The 13763-nt window shown below is 42.0% G+C and overlaps 1 long non-coding RNA gene across 1 annotated transcript in view; it reads right to left on the bottom strand.

The window, feature by feature from the left end:
* LOC121020900 (uncharacterized) overlaps positions 1-13763 on the bottom strand; it is a 394994-nt gene that overhangs the window by 39654 nt on the left and 341577 nt on the right. The gene's annotated exons all lie outside the window — the stretch shown is intronic.

Below are 13763 nucleotides of genomic sequence, written 5' to 3' on the forward strand. Positions count from 1 at the left end.
TTTGCAGAACACTCCCAAAGGATCCCCTCTCATTTGGACTCAAGGGTGGAGATGAGTTTGTGAAGGAAGTGACATTTAAATTGGGCTTTGAGAGAGAAGAGGAGTTGAGCAAGAGAGCAGAATATAACCATAACCTAAGTGCCTGCTCGCATCTTCCAACAGGCTGGGGTTATTTTTCAGCTAGTGAGGAAAACTGGCTTGAATCCCCATCGTCTATACTTCGGAGAACCTGCTCAGGGTACCTCGAGGTCTTTGGGGGCTCAGCTTTCTCCTGGTCACCTTCCTACAATTTCTTGCTTTCACCATTTCCTCAATCTCTTTTCTGCGTCTCATCTTCTCAAGCCATTTTTTTCCCTCTCTCTCTGCCCTACATCAGTCCTATCCTTAGTTTCTCAAAATGCCCCTGACACAAGGGTGCTCAGTGGCAGGGTTTGCAGATAACCAAGGAGAGCTGCAGTGTGGCGACACCTTAAAGTTTACATCATGTATCCCCCTTCCAATGTCCCTGGTGCCCTCCGAGACAGGAAATACCTTTCCAGACATCCTATTTGGGGATGCCACGTATCATTAATCTGGAACCACAGCTAGAGTAAGCCAACGTGGATATATAAAGAGATCCTAATATAACTCAACGACCTAAAAGTCTTTCTTTTTGACATCGCAGTCTTAAGATTTCCAGGCTCGCCTTTGGCTCTGTTCCACACGATCATTCAAGGGCCTGCTTGTCAGCAAATGTTGTTTCATTGTCCTCTAGGCCCTGTATTGTTCACGTGGCTAAGGTGGCCGTGCCTGGTGGTTAAAGCCTGCAGGGAAGGGGAACAGAGTGGAAGAGAATGCCTATCATCTACAGAGCATGCCTGGGAGTGCGCATAGCTCTTCTGCTCAGTTCCAGGGGTGAGAAGTCAGTTCTAAGACCAAACCAACTACAGGGGGTTGGGAAGTGTAGTTGGCACCCAGGTAGCCAGGTGCCCGGTCCTGTCTCCTTTACCATGAAAGAAGGTGAGAACACATGTCCACGGAAAACTAGCAGTCCCTGCCACATCCTTCCTCTTGTCTTCCAGAGACTTTTGCCTTATACCTGTCATTTCTTGTCCATTTCTCAGCAGCCAAGTTGAGGCTCTTGCCACATTTTTAATTAAAAAAAAATTTGATTCCTCATTTTTTAATGTTTTTCTCCCAGACAAGACTCAGTGGCCTCAACTTTTCATACTAACACAGCCTGACTCTCTTTCTATACTTAAGACTCGGCTAACTTCTGAAATAAGTGTTCTTTGCTCCTATGATGCAATCAGCAAGCAGGTAGCCCACCCTGTGTGTGCACATGTGTGCCCACTTACATGCAGGCACGGAGATGGAGATTTTTCCTCTCTGCTATAAGAGGGATTGAGGACAGGGTGGGCAAAGGGAGGGAGTATTTTCTGAGAAGAAAATGCTGGAACAAAGTAGTGACAAGAAAAAAGCATGGTATAACTTCAGGGGTAATAGATGGGTCTAGTTTGCCTGGATCATAGGTTAAATGAAAAGCAAGTGGGGGGGGACCCGGGTGGCTCAGTCGGTTGAGCGTCCGACTTCGGCTCAGGTCATGATCTCATGGTCCGTGAGTTCGAGCCCCGCGTCAGGCTCTGTGCTGACTGCTCAGAGCCTGGAGCCTGTTTCAGATTCTGTGTCTCCCTCTCTCTCTGCCCCTCCCCTGCTCATGCTCTGTCTCTCTCTGTCTCTCAAGAATAAATAAATGTTAAAAAAAAATTTAAAATAAGAATAATAAAAATAAATCCAGGGCTCCAAAAGGTGTCAAGGCTTTGCCTCTGTCTCTCATCTCTTTGGCCTCTGTCTTCCCAGATGGGCTGTCTCCTCAGGGACCCTGATATCTCTAGGGCACATATTATCTGGAAAATGTTTAAGGTAATGTTTCCAGTGAGTCGCCAAGCTAAAATGAAGATGAAATTCCAGAGCCAGATCATCCCATGCAGAATTTGCAAAGAAATGGACAGAGTCATATTAGGAGCTCCTCCTGTGAACTTCCTACATTTCAAGCCTCCTGAGGATTTATCTATGGGACCACTAAGAACTGGAAGACAAGGACAGCTGGGTCTGAGTTAGAGCTGAACAAGCTAACGCTGCCATGACTGTGACATAGAGGGGCTGCCTTGGGAACAGCCGATGTGCCCAGAGTTTGCTGAGACAGGGGATGCATGAGGGTTTCTGACCGACTAGAGGTAGGCCAGATGGGAGAAGAGCCAGTGTGGGCTCAGCCTGGGTCCTGCCCAGTAAGGCCACCAAGTGGGCTGAACGGAACCTTGACAGCATGAAACTGAAGGTGAATGGTGTATTCTCAGGGGCTGCAGAAGGACTCACAAGAAAGCTGTCTAAATGGGTCAGGGGGACTGCAGAAAATAGGTCTCCAGTAATGGGAACATCTAAAGAACTCATGAGAGTTCCTGCAAGAGGTAAGGATGGTTTTAAACATTTGCCACCCAGAGAGCATGAAGCCAGCTTAGTAAAACAACATTTTAAGTCAGAATTCTCCTCACTTTTTAACATGCCTCCTACTCCACCCAAACTCTGATCCCAAAAGGATCAGAAATTATTGAACAAGCCCGGGAAGTGGACAGTTAGAAGTTTAAGGCAGAGAAATACAGCAAAAGTCAACCACGGCCTTCCTCCCCACCCCTCTCTCCTGCTGCCTCCCAGCCTGAAGCAGGCCTAAGTCCAGAACTGGGAGAATATTTTACTTTAAATCAAGTTCAGAGTTTTCATCAACATCTTGGGCTCAACATTGGAATTTCTACAGTGGAACTGTATTTGTGACTTAAAGTGACTTTAGGATCTAAGCATGATGAAAAGCATGGTCTATAGGAGGTTTTACATAGATAAGACAAAATTTTAAAAGGATAGTGGAAAACAAAAAAAAATTATTTTATTACATTATAAAATTGGCTTGTTCAATGGACTGTTTACAACTCCCTACAAATCATGACTCCAGAGGAAAAAAATACACCCACTCTTTCAGAGCACATAAAATTCCCTGAAAAAGACTCCTAGTGTCCCTTCCTGAGTCAGGTACCTCCCTACCACCTCCAAACCTATGACAAGGGAGTCATAGTTATGAACAGCCCCGTATGGGTCACAGAAAAAAGCAAGCGATGGTTCTAGAAGGGGAAGTTGCTGGCATCTCATAGATATTCACTATGATAGGAGATGACAGCATAGGATTCTGAAAGATTGTAGGAACAGTCATGCCTAAAGAAGGGAAGATCCAAGGTTAAAGCAGAACCTCAAATTCCATGGGGTGGGCTGGGGTATGGCATGTCGGGAACATTCTGCTGGAACGTTACAAACCCAGCAACATGGAGCAGTCCCCTTTGGGGTCCTCACTGTGACCTTCGTCATTCTCGTACCATCTCTTTCTACATTCACACCACTGTCTTGTGGGTGGAGTGGTGCCCTCCCTGATATGCCTACCCGTCAGAGTGATGGGCTGAAACCCCAGTCATTCCTATGGATTGACTTAAATCCCATGACACTCCTTGGTGGGTCCTTCAATAGTCAGCAGACAGGTGTGAAGACTGTAACACTTCGAGAGAGTATCCCAGAAAAAAAAGATGGGATCACTTAATCCACATTTAAAAGGCACTTCATCCTGGGGCACCTGGGTGGCTCAGTTGATTAAGCAGCCAACTCTGGGTTTTGGCTCAGGTCATGATCTCACAGTTTGTGAGTTTGAGCCCCGCATCAGGCTCTGTGCTGACAGTGAGGAGCCTGCTTGGGATTCTGTCTCTCCCTCTCTTTCTGCCCCTCCCCTGTTTGCTCTCTCTCTCTCAAAATAAATCAATAAACTTAAAACATAAATGAAATAGAGGCACCTGGGTGGCTCAGTTGGTTAAGTGTTTGACTTCAGCCCAGGTCATGACCTTGCAGTTTGTGGTTTCAAGCCCTGTGTCAGGCTCTGTGCTGACAGCTCAGAGCCTGGAGCCTGCTTCAGATTCTGTATCTCCTTCTCTCTCTCTGCTCCTCCCCCACTTATGCCCTCTCTCTCCTCTCTCTCTCTCAAAAATAAACATTCAAAAAATAAAAAAAATAAATAAATAAAAGGCACTTCATCCTTTACACACCTTGAGGTTATAAAATATTAAAATATATATTAACATATATATTTTGTTTATTAATATATCATATGCACAGTGTTAGAGTTTGGGAACATAAAAGTATTTAGAAACATGTCTGTAAGTTTGTCTGTCTCACCAGAAGTAAGGTGCACAAGAGCAGGATCTTATCTGTCTTGTTGACTACTAAGCCTCCAGTGTCTGCAAAAAAGCCTGGTATATAGTAGGAGGTCAACAAATATTACTTGATGGGATAAAGCAGCATAATCATTGCCTTCAAGAAGTTTAAAGTCTAGTGTAAGAGAAAGTCATGTAAGCATCATATGGTATAGTAAGTTCAATGACACAGGAAATCATAAAACTGTATAACAGCAGAGGGTGGGGGTGAGGGAGGAGCGGGTAAGGCTTCCAAGAGATGATGCAATGTGGAACATGAAAGGATGAACAGAGAATTTCCTCTTCAGGCTGCTGTTCCCCACTCCTCCCCTCCTTTTTGAGGGTTCTTGACTTCACATCCCTTTCGATGGGCAGGGATAATGGGCATAGCGTGAGCACTCTGGCCTTGCTCTTTCCTGGGCGTGGGCCTTTGGGTAGTTATGCCAGTGATAAGACTTTACAGGATCTCAGCAAAATGCCTGTGGGACTGCAGCTCTGTGGGACCTTGGCAGAACCTCTCCCATTGCTAAGGTCAGAACTTGGGAAAGATGTAGTAATCACCATAAAGGCACAAGGGCTCAAAGGTGAAGCTGGCACTGAGCGGAGGTCTCCTTGCAAACTTTACTTGTGGGGAAGGGATTGCAACCTTCTCCTGCAGTGGCCAGTTCGACGGGGTTAAAATATGAATAAGCCTAAACATGTAAACAGCAAATTCCCAAGTTAATGATGATGTAACATTCTGTTACGGTTAGGCTGGATTATAGCTGATTGTGTTGTCTCATATTGGAATCGGATCCAAAACGTTGATTCCTTTTATAATTCTGTAGTCATCCCCAGGGGTAGCACGACCCACCAAAGAGAAGCCTTTCTAGAGTTTCAATGAGACACTTCTTAGCACCACCTGGAGAAACCACAAATGACACCGATTTGGCTTTTAGGGACCTCAGGAACATGGCCCATGTCTAGAGTGGAGATCAGTGCTTCTCAGGCACACCAACAGCACAGGCTTGGGTCAAGCATGTTCTACCTCACATCCTAAGATGTGAGGAAAATGAGAGGAAAAGCAAAAGGCTGTGAAACATGAAGAAAAAATAATTCCACGGTTGGTTGAAATCAATGCAGCTGGAACCAGGCCCCAATTTGTAATCTTTTATCCTTTCTGGCATTCATTCAGTCACCACTGACACCCCCCACCAGGATGGGTGATTCTTCTTCCAGGGCCATGAATGCTCAGCTCATCAGCGGACAGAAATACTGCTCCTGTGCTATTCCTCCAGGATCCTCATGGAAACCAAAGACATTTTCACCCTAGTTTGAAAATGTTGATCCTTATCACTCCCTTCCACATGGACAGCATCCCTGCTCTGTACCGTGTCCCTAGTAAATTCAAAGGGAGCCTGGAAAGAGTCCCTGAAGACATACTACTCTGCTCTGCTCTAACCACAGTGTTTCTAACAGCCCTTAAAGTGCAAAAGCAAATGTTTCATCTAGGTAAGGACCTAAAACAATGAAACTCTTTTTTTTTTAATTTTTTAAGATTAGCTACAAGAAATAAAAATGCTGCAGGAAGTCATAACAGTAATGGTTATCATGTTACTAATATGCACTATCTGGGCTTCTAGGGAGTATTTCAGTAGGTACACATAAGTAGATTGCACATAAGGCCTTTGGCACCATGAAATCTCACCTTTGGGCGAATGAAAAAACGCTGAACATAGTTCTTTAAGTTTGACTCTATTTAATAAAACTGTTGGGAGTGAACGAGTGGAGGCTCACTATTGCATGTTAAAAGATGAGATGTTTTCCTGTTTGGTAAAACCATACAATGACTCTAAACATTCAGACTACATATGACAAAGACTTCTGAATAGAAGTGCTTATTGTGGCCCACATCATTCCCAGGCTCATCTGGGAAATTCCCCCATGACCCTGTTCCTGTAGCTAAGCTGTGTCCCAGCTTTTCCAGTGCTATCACCTGCTTGCCTGCTATCAGTGGAATAATGGGAAAAACAGGGGTCTGAAGAATGACTCCCTAGTCACCCTCTCCCCTCTGCTGAGTACCTGGTGACAGTTTAGTTGGCCTCTTCAACTTCAATTACTTCATGGGAATAATAATATTTTTCCTGTCTAAAGGCAGGAGGCCAGACAAGATGAATCATGTGCCTCAACTTTATATATACTTTATCTACTTCACCTTAAAACAGTGCCATGAATCAACCAAATGCTACACTGTCAACACAGAACTTACATACACACACACACACACACACACACACACACACACACACACACAATTTTCAAAAATGTTATAACTCATGTAATGCTGCTTATATCCACTTATTTTCATTTGAGCAACTTGATATTTTGTCAGTTTATGGTGAGGCCTTTATACCATCAGATAGTTCTTTCAGGTTTCATCCAGCTGGAGAGGCAGCAATTCTATTGTTTTTTGAGAGGAACTTAAGGCACATGTGGAAACAAATGGGCCCAAGAGACAGGCTGGTCACTCAAATATCTCTGAGGCTCTTCTTGCCTCAATTATTACAATAGCCCCCTTACCCATGTCTCTGGTTTTAGGACCACCTCCCCGCTGTCCATTTCATACTTTGAATATGTATGTTTCTAAACATAGATTGAATCATCCATCTGTGCCCAAACCTGGTTCGTGCTCCTTTTTATAAACCTACAGAAAGTAGCTCCAACTGGACTTTTCTTATCTCACTTCCTGCCATTCCTCAACATGAGATGTCTGACTGGCAACAGGGGACCCTGTACCTTCTCTCCACGTACCTTCTCTCCTACAAGGAAGCTCATGCTATTACCCCTCTGCAGGATTCCTTTCTATGTTCACTTTCTATTGCTGTAAAGGCTTAGAGGCTAAAACCACACCCGTGGGTTACTTCATGCAAACCAGAGGTCCAGGCCCAGCATAGTTAGGCCCTGTGTTCAGTGTCTCACAAGGCTGGAATCAGGTGGCATCACCAGCTGGAGGCTCAACTAGGGAAAGATCTGCTTTTGAGCTTTTTCATTCTGCTGACAGAATAAATTTCCTTGTAGCTGGAGAACCCAGGCCCTTGGGGTCTTGTTAGCTGTTGTCTGGGCAGCTCCTTGAGGCTGTTCTCAGGTCCTTGCACGCTTCCAAGCTCTCCGACTTCAGAAGCGACCCAGTGTCTTTTAGAGTCTCACCTGATTAGATCAGGCCCAGACAATCTCCTTTTGATTAATGCAACGAGCAGGGACCTTGATTAAATCTACAAAATCTCTTTTGTCATGTAATGCAATCATGGGAGTAGTGTCTCATTATATTCACAAGCCCTATCCATACTCAAGTGGGATGGAATTATACAAGAGTAAAGATCACTGGAGTCATCTTCAAACTATGTCCCACCTTCCTTTCCTTCTCTACTGTGCAAACTACAGACTCATCATTCAGGAGCTACTTTAATGCACCTCCTGTGTTAACCCTGACATCCTCAGGCTGAGGTGCTGTTCCTGTGCTCACTCTGGGTTCTTATTTATCCCAATGCCATTATATTTATTACATTGTATTTAACCAGTTTTGTAGATATCTGTCTGAGTTAAGATGTAACAAATTGGAGGGGCGCCTGGGTGGCGCAGTCGGTTAAGCGTCCGACTTCAGCCAGGTCACGGTCTCGCGGTCTGCGAGTTCGAGCCCCACGTCAGGCTCTGGGCTGATGGCTCAGAGCCTGGAGCCTGTTTCCGATTCTGTGTCTCCCTCTCTCTCCGCCCCTCCCCCGTTCATGCTCTGTCTCTCTCTGTCCCAAAAATAAATAAACGTTGAAAAAAAAAAAAAGATGTAACAAATTGGAATATTATGGAATTCTCTGTTTCATTTTACAACCTGCAAATCCCATGTATGTTGATGCTGTGTTCTATTTGTTAAAATCCCCTTCTAAACATTGTCCCCACTACTTGAAACGGAAGTGTATCAGGTTGTCCAGCAAGAAATATTTTCCCAAGAGTGGAAGCCTAATGCTAAGTGAGTCATGAATCCCCTTTACCTTGCATGCTACTTTTGCACATTCAATAACTCAGGTCCTTCATGCCAGGGGCGTAGACGTAAGACTTCAAATGTAACATTAGAACTGCCATTCATGTTCATTACACATTCATGTTGGCTCATAAAGGACTAGATCACCTGAGAAAACATTCCCAACAAATTGAGTGGAAAGATGCTAAAGAAGAGGTACAATTTTTTTTTGTTTGTTTAAAATTTCAGTTATGTTGCATGTGTTGTCCAAATGAATGGGCTAGTGTTGGTCATGAACGGAATAAAATCTAGGACGTAAGAAGACCACTGGCATTCATGTAAGAATAAGAACTTCAGAATGGCCATGAGGATACATTCCTTTTTCCCCTGGGACATTTTCATCCACAAAAGTAGAAGGAATTCACATTTAATATGCTTGATTCTTCCACCTGAAAGTAGTTCAGGTCTCATCCAGTGTTTCCAGGTCTGGTGAACCCAGTTTTCTCATACCATTCACTCTAGGTGTACACAGTAGAGATGAAACCACAAGAGGTTTTTGGACGATACATAGACAACAATGTGCATTCAAGACTTGCAGGAAGCAATTGCTTTTGCCTATTTAGCAATGCAAAATATATCCTGCTCTGTCAATTTTCTGGAAAGAAAACTGGAATTTGAGTAATTTTATACTATAGGCTGAATTTCAGGATTTCTCATTTTGAAAAGAATGAACACGGGAAAGCTTCCAGAACCGCAGCTCATTGCTAAGACTTCCTGAAAAAAGCTAAAACTTACCTCCCTATAGTCTTTCATGAAGGACAGCACTGCTCAGCAGCTACTCTGAGTTCCGAACTTCCCAGATAACAACCGGAGAAAAAATGACTCCTTACCTTTAAACATATTTGTAGAAAATTGGGTTCTAAACACTGTGCCAATAGACTGCTAGAAATAAAGGCACCAGCTAGGATAATATTTAACAAAGCATTTTGACCTGGCACCAAGCTTCTATTAATGGAATTGGGAAATATCTGCCAGTGTTCCGGGGAAGATGATTCCCACAGTTGCCCTCCAAAATGTTTTCAAATATGCAGGAAAAAAGAAAAAAAAGATGAATCAAGCGGAATACCTCGTGGACAATTTTTCTAAGCTGGGATGAATTATGTTAGTTCTGTTCCCTGATCAGTACCTTCTCCAAGAAATGTATGGGCACCTCCACTGCTCTAATCAGCAGAGACAGTTTAAAAATTGATCTGGAAAACTGGCACTTGACTTTGTGACCCTGCTTTTTGTCGACACATTCGACCACATCTGGTCTTGAACTGTAAAATTGTTGGCCTCTTCCAGAGGGTACTGCTCTGACAGCCACATGCATTTTGTCCATGGAGTAAATCCTCTCCCAGAGACTTAGAAAACCAGGAAAACAGCTTTCACTGCTGGATCCCCTAACCACGAAGAGAATTCTAATAAGTTTCCATGAAAAGGCACTTTGGCCTCAGATATTCGAAAAGAAGAAGCACTATAGAGTGTGCTGGCAAGGGCATACACTCCAATGTGGAAAGACCCGGATTTAAATTCTAATGCTATCTTTGACCTTCAGTTATTCAAAAAGGACTAAGACATTCACATTCTAGCCTCTGAAAAAGAAAACACTGTGGGCATCGAAGAAAGTGCCACTATCTTATAAACACCTTATGGTGTAAGTTACACCATTTAACTCATCAACATCATACTGATCCTCTAGTACAGAACAGTTTGGTATTATATATAGAGATATAGATCTATAGATCTCTAGATCTATAGATCTCTAGATCTCTCTCTCTATATATATCCATTAATTCAACAAGGGTTTATTGATCATCTACAGTATATCAAACTTACTTCTAAAAATATGTGATCTGAATCACCTGTGCAAGAGAATAAGGAAATAATTTAGCTGGCAAGGAAATCAACCTTTTGATTTGAAATCCTCATTTTATAATACAAGTAATATACCAAAGGGTTCTGCCTTCAAATTTTTACATTTATTGAGCATATGCCAGACTATCTCATTTAAACCACATAGTCTACACATGAGATAAAGTATCACAACGTAAGTAAATGAAGCACAGAGGTCTTTAACCCCTGTCACCAAGGTCACATAGCTTGTTGGATGGGTGAATCAGCCATAATTCAAAACCCAGGTCTGTCTGACTGCACAGGATATGTTCATAGCACGCCACAATGGTAACCTCTTCAGAATGCTGATTGCTTCAGGAAGATAATAGCTTCAAAGTTCCTTACTGGCTTTCAAAAAGACTGACCTCAGGGAAGCACTAGAATAATCTGGTGTATTTAGGTCATCTGAAAATTAAAGTTATGACAATTTCAAGGCTTCCTGTAATGTAGGCTAGAAGTTCTGTATGAATTGCTTATGATGGCACCCAAGTTTGTTCTCTGACTCCACGCTACGTCTCCAGCTTCCCAACGAGCTATTGTCCCAGACCCTAGCCTCCATGCAGTCTGTGCTTTGGCCACTTCATGTGACTCACCATTCCCCATACAATCTGAGCCTTTCCGTGGCTCTGTGGCTCTCCTTCTAGAGAATGTTTCTGGCCACTTTATGGCTGCAGTAGCAGTAGCTGGGGACTTTATAACATTTGCTCCCATGGCATCCTGTGCTTATTTTCATTATTGCATTGATCACATTTATTCTAAGTATATATTCGTATTAAACTATGTTTTCACTATATCTCATGTTGGTTAGCCTAGTGTCTACTACAGGGTTGGTGTGTGACCTAATACATATTCACTAAATGAGCATGAGCATGAGAATGTAACCTCCTTATATGCTCCATGACTCTGCTTCTTTATGTTCATGCAAATAATGTTGAAAGTTCAATGACTGTGTATTGTGGTTTGAATGATATTTTTAAAGCAATACTTAGGGGGATTTTCTCAACACCTCTTGTGGTCACACATGGAACTGGCCAGTCACACATGGAACTCTCTGAACATACAACAGGAACACTCACAACAGTACCACCCACACATATGCCAATGCAAACATCCAAACACACCATTCATTCATTCATTCATTCACCTATTCAAATATTTAATTTGTAAGGCATTTCAGTCACATAAGACATCGAAAGACTCATTTTCCTTAAGTGAAGATTTAGTACTCTCAGTTCTCATGACTCTGATTAGCAGCTGTGATTTCTGATATTTCTAAGATACTGCTCATCAAACAGTGTTATGGAGACTTTCCATTCCTGATGAGAGGTTTCTCCCTTTTCTCAAATCCAATCTTGAATATGCCAAAGGTGTGAGAAAAAGGTAAGTTGATCAGGCTGAGAAAAATAATACCACAACTTTGAGAAACTCCTAGAAAGAGAGAAGATGAATGGATTTTGATGTAAGAGAGAACATGGTTCAGAGATGATGAGGGTTATGTGCAATAAGGGGATGGAAAGGAAAAAAAAAATCTTTCCTTTATGCTGTGTACTCACTACAGCACTACCCATTCCATTCTCACTGCAGGCAAAAACTGAGCAGTTCCATACCAGGTCTTCCCAGGTGGGAGGACAGAATGCTAGTGCATGTAGAGGTGCATGAGGGGGGAGCTAATGGCCACAGGAAGATTGGCTAGAACATTTATCCCCCCTCCCTCTTTATTGCATGGATTCAGTTATTGCAATCAAGGAAAAGAACCCTTAGATAAGAGTGGTGCTAAGGGTGAAGGAATAGGGTGTTTTGTTAGGGGCAGGAATGACTAGCTGGGAGGAGGGCAAATAGACGATGGTTTAGCCTCGATTTAATAGCACTGCTCTCCATTCTAAGGCAAATCTCCCCACCCTCATTAAATGTTTCCAAACAAGTGTTAAGTTAGGGCTTAGGGCTTAGTTTCTTTTGTTGGGCACCCGATTGATTAACCAGGGTAGTTGATGCTTCCAGAGAAATAAGAGTTCTTGGTAAAAAATAAATTTTATGAGTAACCTGCTCTAAAAGAAAGGTAATACTCTGAACAATCTTCTGGAGGACCACAAAGAATGTATTAGACAAAAAATTTAAACCAAGTGTAATAAATATTCTAAAAGAAAACATGGAAAGATCCAACAATTAGAAATAGGGACAAAAAGTTTTTAAAAAGAACTATTTGAATAGTTGCAAAAACTTGGAAGGAACCAAGATGGTTTTTTTTTTTTTCAACGTTTATTTATTTTTGGGACAGAGAGAGACAGAGCATGAACGGGGGAGGGGCAGAGAGAGAGGGAGACACAGAATCAGAAACAGGCTCCAGGCTCTGAGCCATCAGCCCAGAGCCTGACGCGGGGCTCGAACTCACGGACCGCGAGACCGTGACCTGGCTGAAGTCGGATGTTTAACCGACTGCGCCACCCAGGCGCCCCGCCAAGATGTTTTTCAACAAGTGAATGGATAAAAAAAAAAAAAATGTGGTATATCCAGACAATGGAATATTATTCAGTGATAAGAAGAAATGAGCTATCAAGCTATACAAAGACATTGAGGAAATTTAAATGCATATTACTAAGTGAAAATGCCAGTTTGGAAGTCTCATACTATATGATTCCAATTATTTGACATTCTGGAAAAGGCAAAACTCTGGAGACAGTAAAAAGATCAGTGGTTACCAGGGGTTATGTTTAGGGAAAAAAAATACAAAATAGAAAAAAAATTAAAACTTATTGAATAAAAATAAGATCACGTAGGAACAAGAATCAGATCAGACACCTGACTTGGACTGATTTACAGATTTTCCTTACATTTTGAGGTAAGAAAATAATAAGCTATATTTCAAAATGCTTAGGCAAAATAATTCAAAACTATAATTGTATACCCAAAAAATCTATTTTAAATGCAGACGTGAAATAACGAGCTTCTCAAACGCAGATATAATCAGTGTGTGTCCTGCACAAAGATCTTCTTTGAGGACAATTTAGAGAAAGTAATCTGACCAAAAAAAAAAAAAAAAAGAAAAAGAAAAAGAAAAGTCCAGGGAGAAACCACAAGAAAAGTCACAAAATTATTAGTAAAGTTAGTAAAATTTAATGTTAGCTACAATAATTCAGAACTAAAATTCTAAGTGAAGAGAATTGAGGGATATGATATATTGTGCTAAGTTACCTCTTTGGGGGGAAGATTTAAATATATATAAGTTTAAGAAATTGGGAAAGAAAATAATTATAACTTTTAATATATTTGGAGTAACCAAGGAAAGAATTAAAATATTTGAAATATAACCTACAGACAAAATTAAGAAATAAATATTTTCTTAAAAAGACTCTTTTTAATGTTTATTTATTTATTTTTGAAAGAGAGAGAGAGAGAGAGCACAATTAGGGGAGGGACAGAGAGAAAGAGGGAGATACAGAATCTGAAGCAGGCATCAGGCTCCGAGCTGAAAGCATGTGTGAAAACACGGGGCTTGACCCCACAAACCATGAGATCATGACCTGAGCTGAAGTCTAATGCTTAACCAATGGAGCTACCCAGTCACCCAAGAAATTAAATAT

Source organism: Herpailurus yagouaroundi, unplaced genomic scaffold (assembly GCF_014898765.1).
Source record: "Herpailurus yagouaroundi ecotype Mexico unplaced genomic scaffold, PumYag 253, whole genome shotgun sequence".
Taxonomy (NCBI): Eukaryota; Metazoa; Chordata; class Mammalia; order Carnivora; family Felidae; genus Herpailurus; species Herpailurus yagouaroundi.